Source organism: Nicotiana sylvestris, chromosome 11, assembly GCF_000393655.2.
Source record: "Nicotiana sylvestris chromosome 11, ASM39365v2, whole genome shotgun sequence".
Lineage (NCBI taxonomy): Eukaryota > Viridiplantae > Streptophyta > Magnoliopsida > Solanales > Solanaceae > Nicotiana > Nicotiana sylvestris.
Window position 1 is genome coordinate 59,233,914 of NC_091067.1, and position 15,401 is coordinate 59,249,314.

Genomic DNA, 15,401 nt, shown 5'->3' on the forward strand with positions numbered 1-15,401 from the left:
GATTGAAGGAACCACATAGAATCAACTAGGGTTTCATATTCTTGCACAAATCAGTCACGAAGAAGAAATTATAATTAATCAAACACTTAGAATTCAGAAAAACCCTTTGAAAAACAACTCGGGATGAACCCTAGTTTAAGAAGAGTGATTAAAAATTCGAAATAGTTAGTTAAAACATGAGGTTTTTAAAGGAAAACGCTTAATAATACTCGAATCACCTTAGATCTAGAAAGATTTGAGAAGAATCGAACAATAGCGAATCTAGGGTTTTCGAAAAATAGTAGAGATGAAGAAAAATTGGTTAAAAACTCATGGATATGCCTAGATCTAAGACAAATCTAAAGAAAAGTGAAAAATTTCAAGATTTAGGGTTTTAGAGAACCCATAGAAGATGAGAGGACCTTAAAATATTGCCAGTTTTAGCCGGAAAAGTCATAGATCTTACTCGAACAGCCGTGGATGGCAGTGAAATGGCATGAAAAACCATGTATAGGAGTTGAACCGCTCTAGGTTCACCTAAGGACCTCAAGGTAGTGTCAAACCGGCGTGGGGTAAAGCAGAGGCCAGGAGATGATGAGAGGTCATGGTTTCCGGCGAGGGAGGTGGCCGGAGAAGGTGGACATTGATTAGGGTTTGAGGGTGTCTTAGAAAGAAGATAGGAGGAGAGGATTCAGAGGCGACGCAAATGAAAGAATGGGGTAGGGTTTGGGGGGTTGTTGGATTAAAAAAGGAAAGAAACGACGTGGACCGTTGATCTGAGAGATCAACGGTCGAGATTAAATGGGGGAGGTGGTGTCACACCTCCTTTTTTCACCTATACCCCGTAAAGAGCTATAGTATAAGGGAGTTTTTCCAATTAAAGGACAATTGAAACGGGATTTATTGTTAAAAGATTCAGAGTCGCCACTTGGGAGATTTATGGTGTCCCAAGTCACCGGTTGAATCCCGAATCGAGGAAAATATGACTCTGTTTAACAGTTCGCAAACCAGAAATCCGGGTAAGGAATTATGTTAACCTAGGTGAAGGTGTTAGGCATTCCCGAGTTCCGTGGTTCTAGCACGGTCGCTCAACTGTTATAATCGGCTTAATTATCTGATTTTAATCAATTATGAACCTATATGCTGATTTTAATTTTTTAACCGCTTTTAATCATTTAAGGAAGATTGAACGTCGTTTAAAACATGTCTTTAGATCGCGCCACATGAAATGCACCCGCAATCTAGAACACATTTTATTCAACGTTTTAGGATTTGGATTTGGGTCACATGAAATGCGCACCCGAGTTTAAGAAGGTAATATTATTTTAAAATAACACCCCTAAAGCAACTAACGCGTTGCTAACTTTGCGAGGGCCATTACTCAATCAATCAATTACTACGACTCTTTCCAGTTACTAATAAATTTTAGTGAATGACATATTATAGATTGGGCTTGTGCCCTTACTTCCAGTATTCAAACAAGCCCTATAGAAGAGCACCCGCATTGAATAGGAAAGCCAATTTGGTTATTCACAGAAAAGGGGCTCAAACCCTATTCAAGATCAAGCCCAAGGCAATAATAGGCAGGCCCAGTAAAAAAAACCTGCGCCTCAGCTTTGCCGCCTCATGGCCCAAGCTATTCGAGGACTAAGAAGAGAAATGAAGACCAGACCCAAGGGGTCTCTAGATTTGCATTTGACATCGGAATTTGTTTTTGATTGACAACAGATTCTTATTAATAACAGGCTCAACATCAAAGCAACTTATTACCAACATGGGTTCAAAAGGATATGAAAGCTAAACGTGGAGTCAATCATCAGGAGTGTAAACAGGAGGCTTAACCTCGAACCTAGTCCATCGCCCACATATTTTAAAAGGGATATAATTGCTAACAGGGCTCAACTCTAACCAATTCCAAACATCAGATCTAAAGCAATCAATAGACCATTTCCAGGAAATCCTTTAACACTAAGCTTGCAGAATTTCTTTTACTAGCGTGCATACACCTATGTGCATATATTAATACATAATGCCCAGATACTAGTAATGATCAAGCTACAATCAACAATAAAACTTAGGGATCAAAAACAGAGAAAACAAAAGACAATCACTGATAGTCGAATCCACAATTAACCTGAAGTTAGGAGATGCTGTTTCCAAGTTTATTGTTAACTAACCACCTGAACACATGTGAGTCTATTTTTAGATCCACACGCAATAGACTTGACATGTTTTGAACAACACCGTTTTAAAACATAAAAACAGTCCATTCATACACTAGAGTTCGAACAATGTTAAAGCACTCAATACCCTGAAAGTATACAATAAATCCGAGCAACGAAATCACCCTAAGCTATTAGCATGCACTAGCATTCAATACAAACCAGAAGCAGAACTCCACAAAAACTGAGGCATCTAGTCATTCATAATGAAAGAATTTAACAACAACTACATCAAAACTTTGAAACATTTAGTCGAATGTCAACTTGGGTTTCCAAAGATTCATACAAGCCAATCAATGTTCAATTCCATGTCGGGTTTGAGTGGTGTACCTAGAAATTATAGAAGGAAAAAATTATTATAATAAGCAAGTTGTAGCAGCAGTAGACCAAGACAACAGAACCTGACATCAGCAAGCAATGTCTTAGATTCAACCAAATAACCAAGGAGCTCCACTCAAATACCAATGCAGCAGTGACCTCAAACCATTACACAAATTCCAGACTTCAACCAAGAATTAATTCAAGCCATTTCTCCCATTTACTGAACTTAAAATTTTCTTTGACAAATTGGAATAAAAAATGAGAAAAAAGAACTGGAAAGCCAATAGAACAGTGTTTTCTGCAATTGTTTAACCGCCTAGACTTTCTCAACTTTCCAACCCCTGTTCAAAGGCAAGAATGATATGCCTTTATAGGCCAGGCCATAGGGCAAACTTCAGAATCACATATTTCCTTTCTACCCCCTTTAAAATTCTTGTTTTAGCTTAGATATCCCTAAATTTATGACTTGTTACCCAAGTTAAAACCCATCAAGAAGTCTGAAATATCCCTGAACCCCTCCGTAGAAGCTTCTATTTCTGTTATCAAAAGATTCCCCCAGTAAACTACCTAAAATGCCCTCCTCACCCCTGAAAATTACCTTGAACCCCAACGAAGACATGGGTCAAATTAACCCATGGCTGAATTTACCCTAAGAAAGGAAACCAATTTGGACGGGCTGCTCTTTGCCAAATGGACCAAAGACAAACCAAAGCCCAGACGAACACTTATCTATTTGAAAAGAAAAATCTGCAAGCCATGATAACATGAAATGATTTCAAAGCAAATCTACTAACTTACTGATCAATTAACGATGACTAGGCAAGGATTTAACTCAGTCGAAGTAACTTAATTTTAAAATAACTTGGATGGCTAAACAGAAAACAAGATCGGAGAGTTATCCATGCTATTAACACAACAGACTAAAGAATCAGAAAACAAACTTTCACGAAGAAGAGAAGGACAATGACTGGAAGACCAATCTAAGCTCGAGAGATTAGTCGAGTTTCAGCCAGACTATTATAAGAAGATTAAGCTAAAGAAAAGGGGAGGAAGAAGAGAATAAGACAATCAAAAAGGAAGAGAAGACAAGAGAAGAAAAGAGCTTACCGATTTAGACTCGAAATCCATCGGAGATAAAAGCCCTAACAAAGCTAAGGTCGATCGTTCGAATCCGAACTTCAAAACTCGAAGAACGGTGCTTTCTGACCATGCATGTACCAAGATTGATGAAAAAGTGGTTTTGAACTTTTGGCGTTGACCTCAGATTCAAGATTCGCAGAGCTCCGGGCAGATTCGAAGGAGAGTAGTTATATGGATTTGGTATGAGGGGATCCTGGGGGTTGTGGGGTGTTAGTTTGGGGGGCGCCGCCGCCACCGGACGGTGGTGGAAAAGGGGGCGGCTCTGTTAGGGTTAGGCTTGGGTTCTCTGATAGGGGTGTTGGAACGATGAAATGAAGGGGGGGGGGTAGGGGAGTTAGGACATATATATATATATATAGCAAGTAAGGGCTCAGTTCCCAGCCGTCTGATCATATGGGATCAACGGCTGAGATTGGACTCCAGAAAACGATGTCGTATGGTACTGGGGGGTTTGGACCGGGTGAGGCGTGGATTTGGGCTGATTTTAACAGTTAATTTCGTTTGGGCTGGGAAACTTGGATTGACTTTGGCCCAGATTTAAACCTTCTTATTTCTTTCTTTTTCTATTCCAATTTCACACTTCTTTTTTTTTCTCTTTTCCAAAATTAAAATAAATCCTACATTAATTAATAATTATTTTAAACTAAATTAACCTACCCAATTAGATTAATCACTCATCATGGTATTTACAATACTTAATTAAATCCTAAATTAAAAAAAAATTACACAATTCAAAATTAAAGAGTAAAAATGCAAAATGAATTATTTTTTGTGATTTTCGTTTTTTATAAAACAAACTAATTTTCTAATTAATCTAAAAATATACTAATTTTCTAATGCAGATGCAACATATTTTTTGTATTTTTCATGAATTAAATAAACTAAACGTGCACAGACAAATGCAAATAATTAACAAAAAATGCCACGAAATCCAACAAAATTGCAAACACTGAAAGAAATTATTTTGTTTTGAATTTGTTGGAGTAATACATATAGGGCAAAAATCACGTGCTCACAGCTGTCCCTCTTTTCTCGGAAACACGAAGAGTTTTCGTGCAAAGATAAGTGAGCGGATACGAGCGATTTTTGCCCGTTTGAATACTCCGCGTGAAGCATTTTTGAAAGATTTGACCGCACCCTGCTTCTGAGGTTGCCTACATATCCTTGGCTAAAAAGAAATCAGGTCAGTGTAGTTCGGAAAGTTTTGGTAGCTGGGACTACCACGAAGCTGGGCTTCCACTGTTGTTGTTGTTGCTGCTGCTATTGCTTACTGAACCCCCTTATTACACCATGATAAAATAAAAGAATTTAGACTAAACTATGATCTATGGATTACAAAAGTCCTATCTATATCTTCAAGCTTGCTCTTGCGTTTCTTGTTGCCTTGTTATCCTCCACTCTCTCAGAAACATCCGTTTGTTGCCATCTTGAATTGTAAACTGAGATGTTTTTCCCTTCTTCAGGTGGGTGCCTGACTGCTGAACTTGATATGTATTCCCTTCTCTCCAGGTGGGCTCCTGACTGCTAACTTGAAATGTATTCCCTGCTCTCCAAGCGGGCTCCTGACTTCAACATAGACAAAACAAGGAAAAATTTTCTACCCCAGTTTGGTGGCTGGGCACAGATGTAAGTGTAAAATGGACTACATTGCCAAATATCGATAAGAACTTGAAAGCTAAAACTTGAATTGTACTCTCTTGTTCTCCAGGCGGGATCCTGATTGCTGGCTTGAAAGTATTCCCTGCTCTCCAGGCGGGCTCCTGACTGCTGCATTTGAAATGTATTCCCTGCTCTCCAGGCGGGCTCCTGACTTCAACATAGACAAAGAAAAGAATTTGAAAGCTAAATTTAAATTGTACTCCCTTGTTCTCCAGGCGGGCTCCTGACTGTTGCGCTTGAAAGTATTCCCTGCTCTCCAGGCGGTCTCCTAACTTCAACTTGAAATATATTCCCTTGTTCTCCAGGCGGGCTCCTGACTTCAAAATGAACAAAGCAAAGAATTTGAAAACTAAAACTTAAATTGTACTCCCTTGTTCTCCAGGCGGGATCCTGATTGCTGACTTGAAAGTATTCCCTGCTCTCCAGGCGGGCTCCTGACTTCAACTTGAAATGTATTCCCTGCTCTCCAGGCGGGCTCCTGACTTCAACATTTGAAAGTATTCCGTACTCTCCAGGTGGGCTCCTGACTTCAACATAGACAAAACAAAGAATTTGAAAGCTAAGTTTAAATTGTACTCCCTTGTTCTCCAGGCGGGCTCCTGACTGCTAAACTTGAAAGTACTCCCTGCTCTCCAGGTGGGCTCCTGACTTTAACTTAAAATGTATTCCCTGCTCTCCAGGCGGGATCTTGACTTCAGCAAAATAGACAAAAACAAAGAAAATTTTCTGCCCCAGTTTGGCGGCTGTGAACAGATGTGATTGTAAAACCAAATCATATTACCAAGTGTTACTAAGGATTTGAAAGCTAGGTCCCATTATTCAGGGGGTCCTGACAACTCTTAACTAAACGACAATTTAAAATCTAAGTTATATCTTCTACAGGTGTGACTTTTGCTAAATCTTGCTATCTAAGAGGATCTTTAAACTACTCCCCATTATCCAGGAGGGTCCTGAAAATCAAAGGTCAAATTTTATCTTAAGGGTGACAACTTTCATATCTGAATTATACTACCCTACAGTAGAGTTTACGCTAAATGTTGTTATCTAATCGAAATCTTAAAGCTAAGTCCCATTATTTAGGAGGGTCCTGGAAACTCCTAATTGAATCCTATCTCGAACATGCAAACTTCTAAGCTAACTTATATTCTTTTGGGATACATTTATGCTAGATTATGCTATTTCTGAACTTTAAACTAGGTCCCATTTTCCAGGAGGGTCCTGAAAATTAAAAATCAAACCTGTTTGGTGACTGCCTTTCTTTATGGAGGGTTTCTCCGAAACAACCGAAATTTTCTGCCCCTGTTTCAATCAAAGAAAATTTGTCAGTTTAAAATGGTGGTTAGCTTATGGCATTCTTGCTGAAGATCTTTCCGCTGTATTGTTTTGTTCTGACTGGCTTCCAGAACTGGCCCTGAACCGCTCTGACTTTCAGACTGACTTTCGAACCCCCTGACCTTTGACGAACCGAGTGTTCTATACCCATGTTGTTGTTTTACCTCTGACCCCTTTATCTGAAACTTTGCATCCCCCGTGACATTATCAATCCATTCCACCGATGAAACTTCCGATGATTCCTTGTACCCTCCTCTTACATCATGTTATCCTTAGTACACTCTGACCACGCTGTGCTTTGCAATTTTGGAAGTTGGTAGTGAGCTTTGACTTGCTTTGAACAAGACTGACATTGAAACATCTTAGACAAATAAACCCAAAAGAAAATGAAATGCAATGACTTGCGGGTTAAGGATAAGAAGAATCCAAAACCAGAACACTACTACAGAGGGGAAAAGAAAAAGAAACTTATCTGAGTGGAACAGTTGGTACCAATGATCATGACATGCATTTCGGCTTAATCGGCCAAATCTTTCCAACCAATCAACTTTCGATCGTCGTACTGTGTTGCCTCAGAACTCCCATGATCTGATTACTTCACCCAAACCTTGACCTTGTTCATCCTGCGGTGCCGTGAAAAGTTTTCACCAGCAGACCTCTTTCATTCGTTCATCTCTCAACTCACTTTCACCTTACGGTGCCCGTGAGGGTTTCCACAAATAAGACTCTCTCATTCTTTGCTTTCCCTCAGCTCTCATCGCCTCATGGTGCCCGCAAGGGTTTTCACCAATAAGACTCTCTCATTTTTATTTCTCTCAACTCCCGTCGCCTTAAGGTGCCTGTGAAGGTTTTCACCAATAAGGCTCTCTCATTTTTATTTTTCCTGCTTGAACCAGAGTGTTTCCCCTGACATGAATTACCTTTACCTGCTCGACTTGGCATTTCTTAAATACTGATCAGAAGGTCTTTCTTTGGATCGTAATGTGGGCTTTTGGACAGGATTAGAAAGAAAGGGTATAAAAGACTCAAAACAATTCAAATGGGTTAAAATTACAACTCTCGAAATCAGATTTTTCACAACAACTACAACTTCTGCCCCAGTTTCTTGCTTGGGGACTTTTGAATTTTTGTTTTGATGGGACCGAACCGTGAGGCTGCCTACATATCCTTAAAAGTAATCAGGTCGAACGTAGTTCATGTCATAGAAATTACTTTGTTGTTGTGATTTTTATTTTCTCTCTTTCTTTTCTTTCTCTCCTTTTTCTTCTGTTGTTCTATTTTTTTTTCCTCTTTTTTCTTTTCTCTTTTCTTTTCTTTTCTTTCTCTTTCTTCTCTCTTTTCATTTTTCTTCTTCTTTTCCTTTCTTGTTGATTCTTTCTTTTTCTTTTCACTTACTTATCCTCCGCACTTGCGTTTGTGAATTGTGTCGTTGATCCCGAAAGAGGGGTATGAAAGAAAATAAATAAGGCTCAAAAGGGATGACAAGGGATAAAGTGTTTAGAAGCAGAACAAAATGCCTTCGTCATTTCAATCTTCAAAATATGCCAAATACAAACAAGTACAATCAAAGAAAGAAATCATACATAGTATCTTTTGACTGCATCGGAATTGATAGACATTTCTACACATTTGCCCTCTATATCTGTCAAATATAATGCGCCATTAGACAACACTCTAGTTACAACAAATGGCCCCTGCCAGTTTGGGGTGAACTTTCCTTTTGCTTCAGCCTGATGAGGCAAGATACGTCTCAACACTAATTGACCCACTTCGAACTTCCGTGGACGTACCTTCTTGTTATATGCTCTCGCCATTCTCTGTTGGTACAATTGGTCGTGACATACTGCTGCCAATCTTTTTTCATCAATCAGACTTAATTGCTCCAAGCGGGTTTTGACCCATTCAACGTCATCAATTTCTGCCTCAGCGACAATCCGAAGGGATGGGATTTCAATTTCTGCGGGTATCACCGCCTTCGTGCCATACACCAACAAATAAGGAGTGGCCCCTACCGAAGTGCGAACAGTAGTGCGATAACCCAACAATGCAAACAACAACTTTTCATGCCACTATCTAGAACCTTCCACCATTTTTTGAAGTATCTTCTTTATATTCTTGTTGGCTGCCTCGACTGCTCCATTCGCCTTAGGGTAGTATGGGGTGGAATTGCGATGTATAATCTTAAATTGCTGACATGTCTCTGTCATCAGATGACTATTGAGATTAGCGCCATTGTCCGTGATGATTACCTTCGGAATCCTAAACCAACAGATGATATTTGAATGCACAAAGTCGACCACTGCTTTCTTGGTCACAGATTTGAACGTTTTCGCTTCAACCCACTTAGTGAAATAATCAATGGCTACCAGAATAAACCTGTGTCCGTTTGATGCTGCTGGCTCGATTGGCCCAATGATATCCATGCCCCAAGCAACAAAAGGCCATAGTGCAAACATTGTATGTAATTCAGATGGTGGAGAATGAATCAAATCTCCATGCACTTAGCACTGATGACATTTACGCACAAAACTGATGCAATCGCTCCATAATGAGCCAGTAATAACCTGCTCGGAGAATCTTCTTTGCCAGAATGTACCCACTCATATGCGGTCCACAAACTCCGGAGTGTACCTCAGTCATGATTGTTGTGGCCTGTCTAGCATCTATGCATCTTAGCAATCCCAGATCTGGAGTTCTTTTGTACAATACCCCTCCACTAAAGAAAAATCCACTTGCCAATCATCGAATTGTTCTTTTCTGATCACCAGTGGCCTGTACCGGATATACCCCCATCCTAATGTATTCTTTGATATCATGGAACCATGGCTCTCCATCCAGTTCTTCTTCCACCATATCATAGTAAGCATGCTGATCACGGACTTGAATCTGCAAAGGGTCCATATAAGCCTTATCTGGATGATGTAACATTGATGCCAGAGTGGCCAAAGCATCGACGACTTCATTATGAATCCTCGGGATATGCCTGAATTCTATCGACTGAAACCGCTGACAAAGATCATGCAAACATTGTCTGTACGGTATTAATTTCAAATCACGTGTTTCCCATTCTCCCTGAATCAGGTGCACCAGGAGGTCCGAGTCACCCAAGACCAAGACTTCCTGGACACCCATATCCACAGCTAACCTCAAACCCAGAATGCAGGCCTCGTATTCCGCCATGTTGTTGGTGTAGTAAAAACGAAGCTGAGCCGTAACAGGGTAGTGTTGCCCTATTTCAGAAATAAGTACTGCTCCTATCCCCACGCCCTTCATGTTTGCAGCTCCATCAAAGAAATGTTTCCATCCCGGTTTCTCAACTTGCTCCAACTCATCAATGTGCATCACCTCTTCATCGGGGAAATAAGTTTTCAAAGGTTCATAATCTTCATCAACCGGATTCTCGACCAAATGGTCCGCCAAGACCTGTGCTTTCATTGCAGTTCGAGTCACGTAGACAATGTCAAACTCTGTGAGCAGGATCTGCAACTTTGCAAGCCTCCCTGTGGGCATAGGCTTCTGAAAGATATACTTTAATGGATCCAAGCGAGATATAAGATAGGTAGTGTAAGATGACAAATAATGTTTCAGCTTCTGCGCCACCCAAGTTAGGGCGCAACATGTCCTCTCAAAATGAGTGTACTTAACCTCGTAGGATGTGAACTTCTTGTTGAGGTAATAGATGGCCTGCTCCTTCCTACCAGTGATATCATGTTGACCCAATACACAGCGAATGATTGTCCAAAACCGTCAAATATAGAATCAAAGGTCGCCCTGGTTCTGGCGGTACCAACACAGGTGGATTTGACAAATACTCCTTTATCTTATCGAACGCTTCCTAACATTCATCTGTCCACTTCTGCAGCATCGTTTTTTAACAGTTTGAAGATTGGCTCGCAAGTTGTTGTGAGCTGAGCGATGAACCTGCTGATATAATTCAATCTTCCCAACAAACTCATCACCTCGGTCTTATTCTTCGAAGGTGGCAATTCCTGGATGGCCTTGATTTTCGATGGGTCCAGTTCAATACCCCGGTGGCTGACTACAAACCCCAACAACTTTCCAGACGGCACCCCAAAAGCGCACTTTGCAGGATTAAGCTTGAAATTGTACATGCAAAGCCTCTAGAAGAACTTTCTTAGATCCCTGACATGGTCAGACTGCTTTCTAGACTTCACGATCACATCATCCACGTACACCTCGATTTCCTGGTGTATCATATTATGGAATATTGTTGTCATTGCCCTCATGTAGGTTGCCCCAACATTTTTCAAGCCAAATGGCATGACCCGATAGCAGTACGTTTCTCACGGCGTGATGAATGCCATCTTTTTTGCATCCTCCTCGTCCATCAAGATCTGATGATAACCCGCATAACAATCCACAAAAGAACCAATCTCATGTTTGGCACAATTGTCAATCAATATATGGATGTTTGGCAGGGGAAAATTATCCTTCGGACTTGCTTTGTTGAGATCCCGATAATCAACACACACCCTAGTCTTATCATCCTTCTTCGGCATAGGCACAACATTGGCTAACCAGGTGGGATACCGCGTGACCCGAATAACTTTCGCATCGAACTGCTTGGTGACCTCTTCTTTGATCTTTACACTCATATCCGTTTTGAACTTTCTCAGCTTCTGTTTGATAAGAGGGAATGCCGGGTCAGTGGGCAACTTGTGAACCACTAAATCAGTGCTCAGACCCGGCATGTTTTCATAGGACCATGCAAAAACGTCTTTGTATTCGAATAGTGCTTTAATTATCTCCTCTCAGAGTTGAGGTTCCAGATGGACAATTATTTTAGTTTCACGGACATTTTCTTGGTCCCCTAGATTAACTGCTTCTGTGTCATTCAAATTAGGTTTGGGCTTTTCCTCAAAATGACTTAGTTCCTTACTAATTTCTTCATAGGCCTCATCATCCTCAAATTCCAACTCGTCATCACACTCAATTTCTTGTATTATTATTTCAGAGTTAGATTGGCTTTTAAAACTGGGCCGAAGATTCCTCATGCATGTCATGTCATTGATATCAGTATAAAAAGAACTGTACAAGAGAAGAAAACAAAAATAAAATTAGAAGAAATGAAGGAAAAGGAACAATTGCATTTCATTGAATATAAAGATAACAGGGTTTTAACACATCCAACTGGACGAAACATAATATCTGAATTACAGACCCTGGAATAATCCAGACAACTAAAGAAAATTAAAACCCACTACCAAGACTCCCTCCGGGTAGGAAGAGGAGTAGCTTCCCAGTTGTTGACTTTTGCACGTGGTCCCACAAATTGCACATCTACCTTGCTGGACCCTTCCCCAACCTGAACCATGTTAACCTCGGCGAATAACCTTTCAAACCCCTTCTCCAAATCTCCATTGACACCAATCAATGGTCCAGGTACCTTTGACAGCAGTTGATTTCTGATACCCGGCCTGACGAATGATCTAGACAAGCGCGGGATTGGCTTTGGCAATGCCCATGCTTTCTGTTTCATTTTTCTAGCTCTTCTCATGTCTGCAATGGTAGGCTTGAACCCCAGACCAAAAGTATCCAGATTCTTTGGAAGAGAAACTGGTTGCACAATACCTTGCAGAGACGCACCCAAACCCTTGCCCGGTACGAAACCATTTTTCAACAGCCACCATAACTGATGCCGCAGCCATCTTTGGAGTTGGCACGCACTTTCCTTTCGGAATTTTCTCTACCGATACTGTTTCGGAAACTTGATAAACCCATGGTCCCTTGTCATCGTCAACCTCTATGAACGGAATGATGGCACCATTGGGCACACACAAATTATCTTCGTCATGTACAACAATTTCCTGTCGATCCCATTCAAACTTGACCACTTGATGTAGAGTAGACGAGACTGCTTTGGCCGCATGGATCCAAGGTCGTCCCAACAGCAGATTGTACGAAACAGCCACATCGAGCACCTGGAATTCCATAGTAAATTCAACTGGCCCTATTTTGAGCTCAAGTACTATGTCCCCGACTAAATCTTTCCCTCCACCGTCAAATCCCCGAATGCAAATACTGTTCTTGTGAATTCTTTCATCTTCTACTTGCATCTTGTTCAATGTGGAGAAAGGACAGATGTTCGCGCTAGACCCGTTGTCAACCAGTACCCGAGTAACCACAGAGTCTTCGCATTTCACCGTCAGATATAGGGCTCTATTTTGCTCGGTACCCTTCACGGGCAACTCATCATCGGAAAAAGTGACTCGGTTTACCTCAAATATCTTGTTAGCTATCTTTTCCAAGTGGTTTACTGAGATTTTGTCAGGAACGTGAGCCTCGTTCAAGATCTTCATCAAAGCACGACGGTGTTCGTTTGAATGGATCAATAATGACAAGAGTGAGATCTGAGCTGGTGTCTTCCTTAACTGTTCCACAATGGAATAGTCTTGCGCTTTCATCTTTCTCAGAAATTCTTCTGCTTCTTGCTCAGTCACTGCTTTCTTCACCAACACTGGATTATCTTTTGAGGTCTTAGCTTTTCTCAACTCTTCGGGGGCAAAGCATCTCCCGATCGAGTCAAACCATGAGTCTCACACACTTCTTCTTTAACCTCTTTCCCCTGGTAAGTTATTGTCATTCGTTCATAATTCCACGGGACTGCCTTGCTGTCGATCATTGGAAGTTGAGTTACTGGTTTTATAATAATAGGCTCTGTGCGAGCACCCTTCACGACCACAACAAGTTTACTTGTAACCCCTGATACCACCACTTTAGCTTTCTCTGGTTTCACTGCAACAGTGCTTGAAGACCCTTTCTCGGCTACCACAACTGGCTTATTGTCTACCCCTTTCAACTGGACCACTGATTTCCCATTGGTTACCTTTTACTTTGAACTGGTTTCACTGGAGCGGATCATCATTACCATCTGCGAGGGTTTCTTAGCCTTCCCTCCCTTGTGTATAAACTCAATCATATCGGTCTCATGGTGAGCTGGTAGTAGATTCTGGTTGATATTTGGTGCTTCTAGGGCTTGAACCTCGTTCCGATGAGTATCAATGAGCTCTTGTACAGCTGTTTTTAGTTTCCAGCATTTCTCTGTGTCATGGCCCAGGGCCCCTGAACAATACTCACAACTCACCGAGCGATCAAGATTTCTGGGAAAGGGATTCGGCAGTTTGGCTTCGATCGGATTCAACATGCCCAACTGTCTCAGCCTGTGGAATAGACTAGTATAGGACTCTCCCAATGGAGTAAAAGTCTTCTGCTTCTGCAGCCTCTCGTTCTTAAAGGCTTGATTAGGTCGAAAACTTGTTCCAGGAGGATTTTTGTAGGCTTTTGGGGGTGGATAGTTATTTTGTGGAGCTTGGTATGGATTTTGTGGAGCTGGCGCACGCCACTGCGCATGAGTGGGAGGTTGGGTATAGGTTTGTGCGTGATAGACAGAAAAATGGGGATCTGGCGGTGGGTAGTAATGTTGTGGCGGGCTATATAGAGTGTGGGGATAGGTTTGGGGATAGGGTCGAGGCTGGTTGTAGAACTGTGGAAGGTTTCTAGATCCACCCCAAGCTGCCGACTCGATCGTTGCAACATCCTCTTTCTTCTTCTTTCCGAGTAAACCCCCAGTACCGTTTTGAATGGCCTGGGTGGTTGCTTTGATTGCCGAGTAACTCATGATCTTATTGGACTTGAGTCCCTCCTCAACCATGCCTCCCATTTTCACAACTTCATTAAAGGACTTGCCCACTGCTGACACCAAATGACCAAAATAAGTGGGCTCCAAAGCCTACAAGAAATAATCAACCATCTCACTCTCTTTCATCGGTGGGTCAACCCTCGCTGCTTGATCTCTCCAACAGAACCCATATTCTCGGAAGCTTTTACCGGGCTTTTTCTCGATCTTCGTCAATTACAGACGGTCTGGGATGATTTCAAGATTCTACTGAAAATGACAGGCAAAGGCTTGGGCCAAATCGTCCCATGTGTACCACCGGCTATGATCTTGTTTGGTGTACCATTCTAGCACCGACCCACTCAAACTTTGGCTGAAATATGCCATCAACAATTCGTCTCTTCCACCTGCTCCTCTCATCTTGCTACAGAATCCTCTTAAGTGTGCTACCGGGTCACCATGCCCATCGTACAGATCAAACTTGGGCATTTTGAACCCTGCTGGCAACTGAACATCTGGGAACAAACATAAGTCCTTATAGGCTACACTCACTTGACCTCCCATCCCCCTCATATCTCGGAACGATTGCTCTAAGCTTTTGACCTTTCTGATCATCTCTTCGTGCTTGGGATTTTTGGGCGGTTTCTCGGTCTCTGCCGGGATATCAAGATGAGGAGTGTAAAGATATGGTTCTGGAACTTTGAAGGTGGGTTCAGGGGGATAGTACTGGTTGTCGTGAGTTTGGAACAGGGGTTCACTGGAAGATCGGTGTAATGTAGCAGGTGGATGTGCCACAAAAACATGTGTAATTGGTGGAGGAGGGTATGAGACTTGTTTGGGTGGTAGAGCTTGAGAAGTATGGGAAGTGGCGCCATGACATTGTTGGTAGAGGGGAAAGGCTGGAGATGAGTTCACAATGGGAGGCTCCGGAGGTTGGGCTGATGGTGAGATATAAGCAGGATTGGCGGGATAAACCGGTGGTGGATGCCCCTTCGCCCAAGCTTGGTACATTTCAGCCATCTGCTGTTTCAACTTATACATTTCTTCCCTCATTGCATTAACGTCCATTTCTTCCACCTCTTTCGATGGGTCGACGATACTTGTTTCCGGTT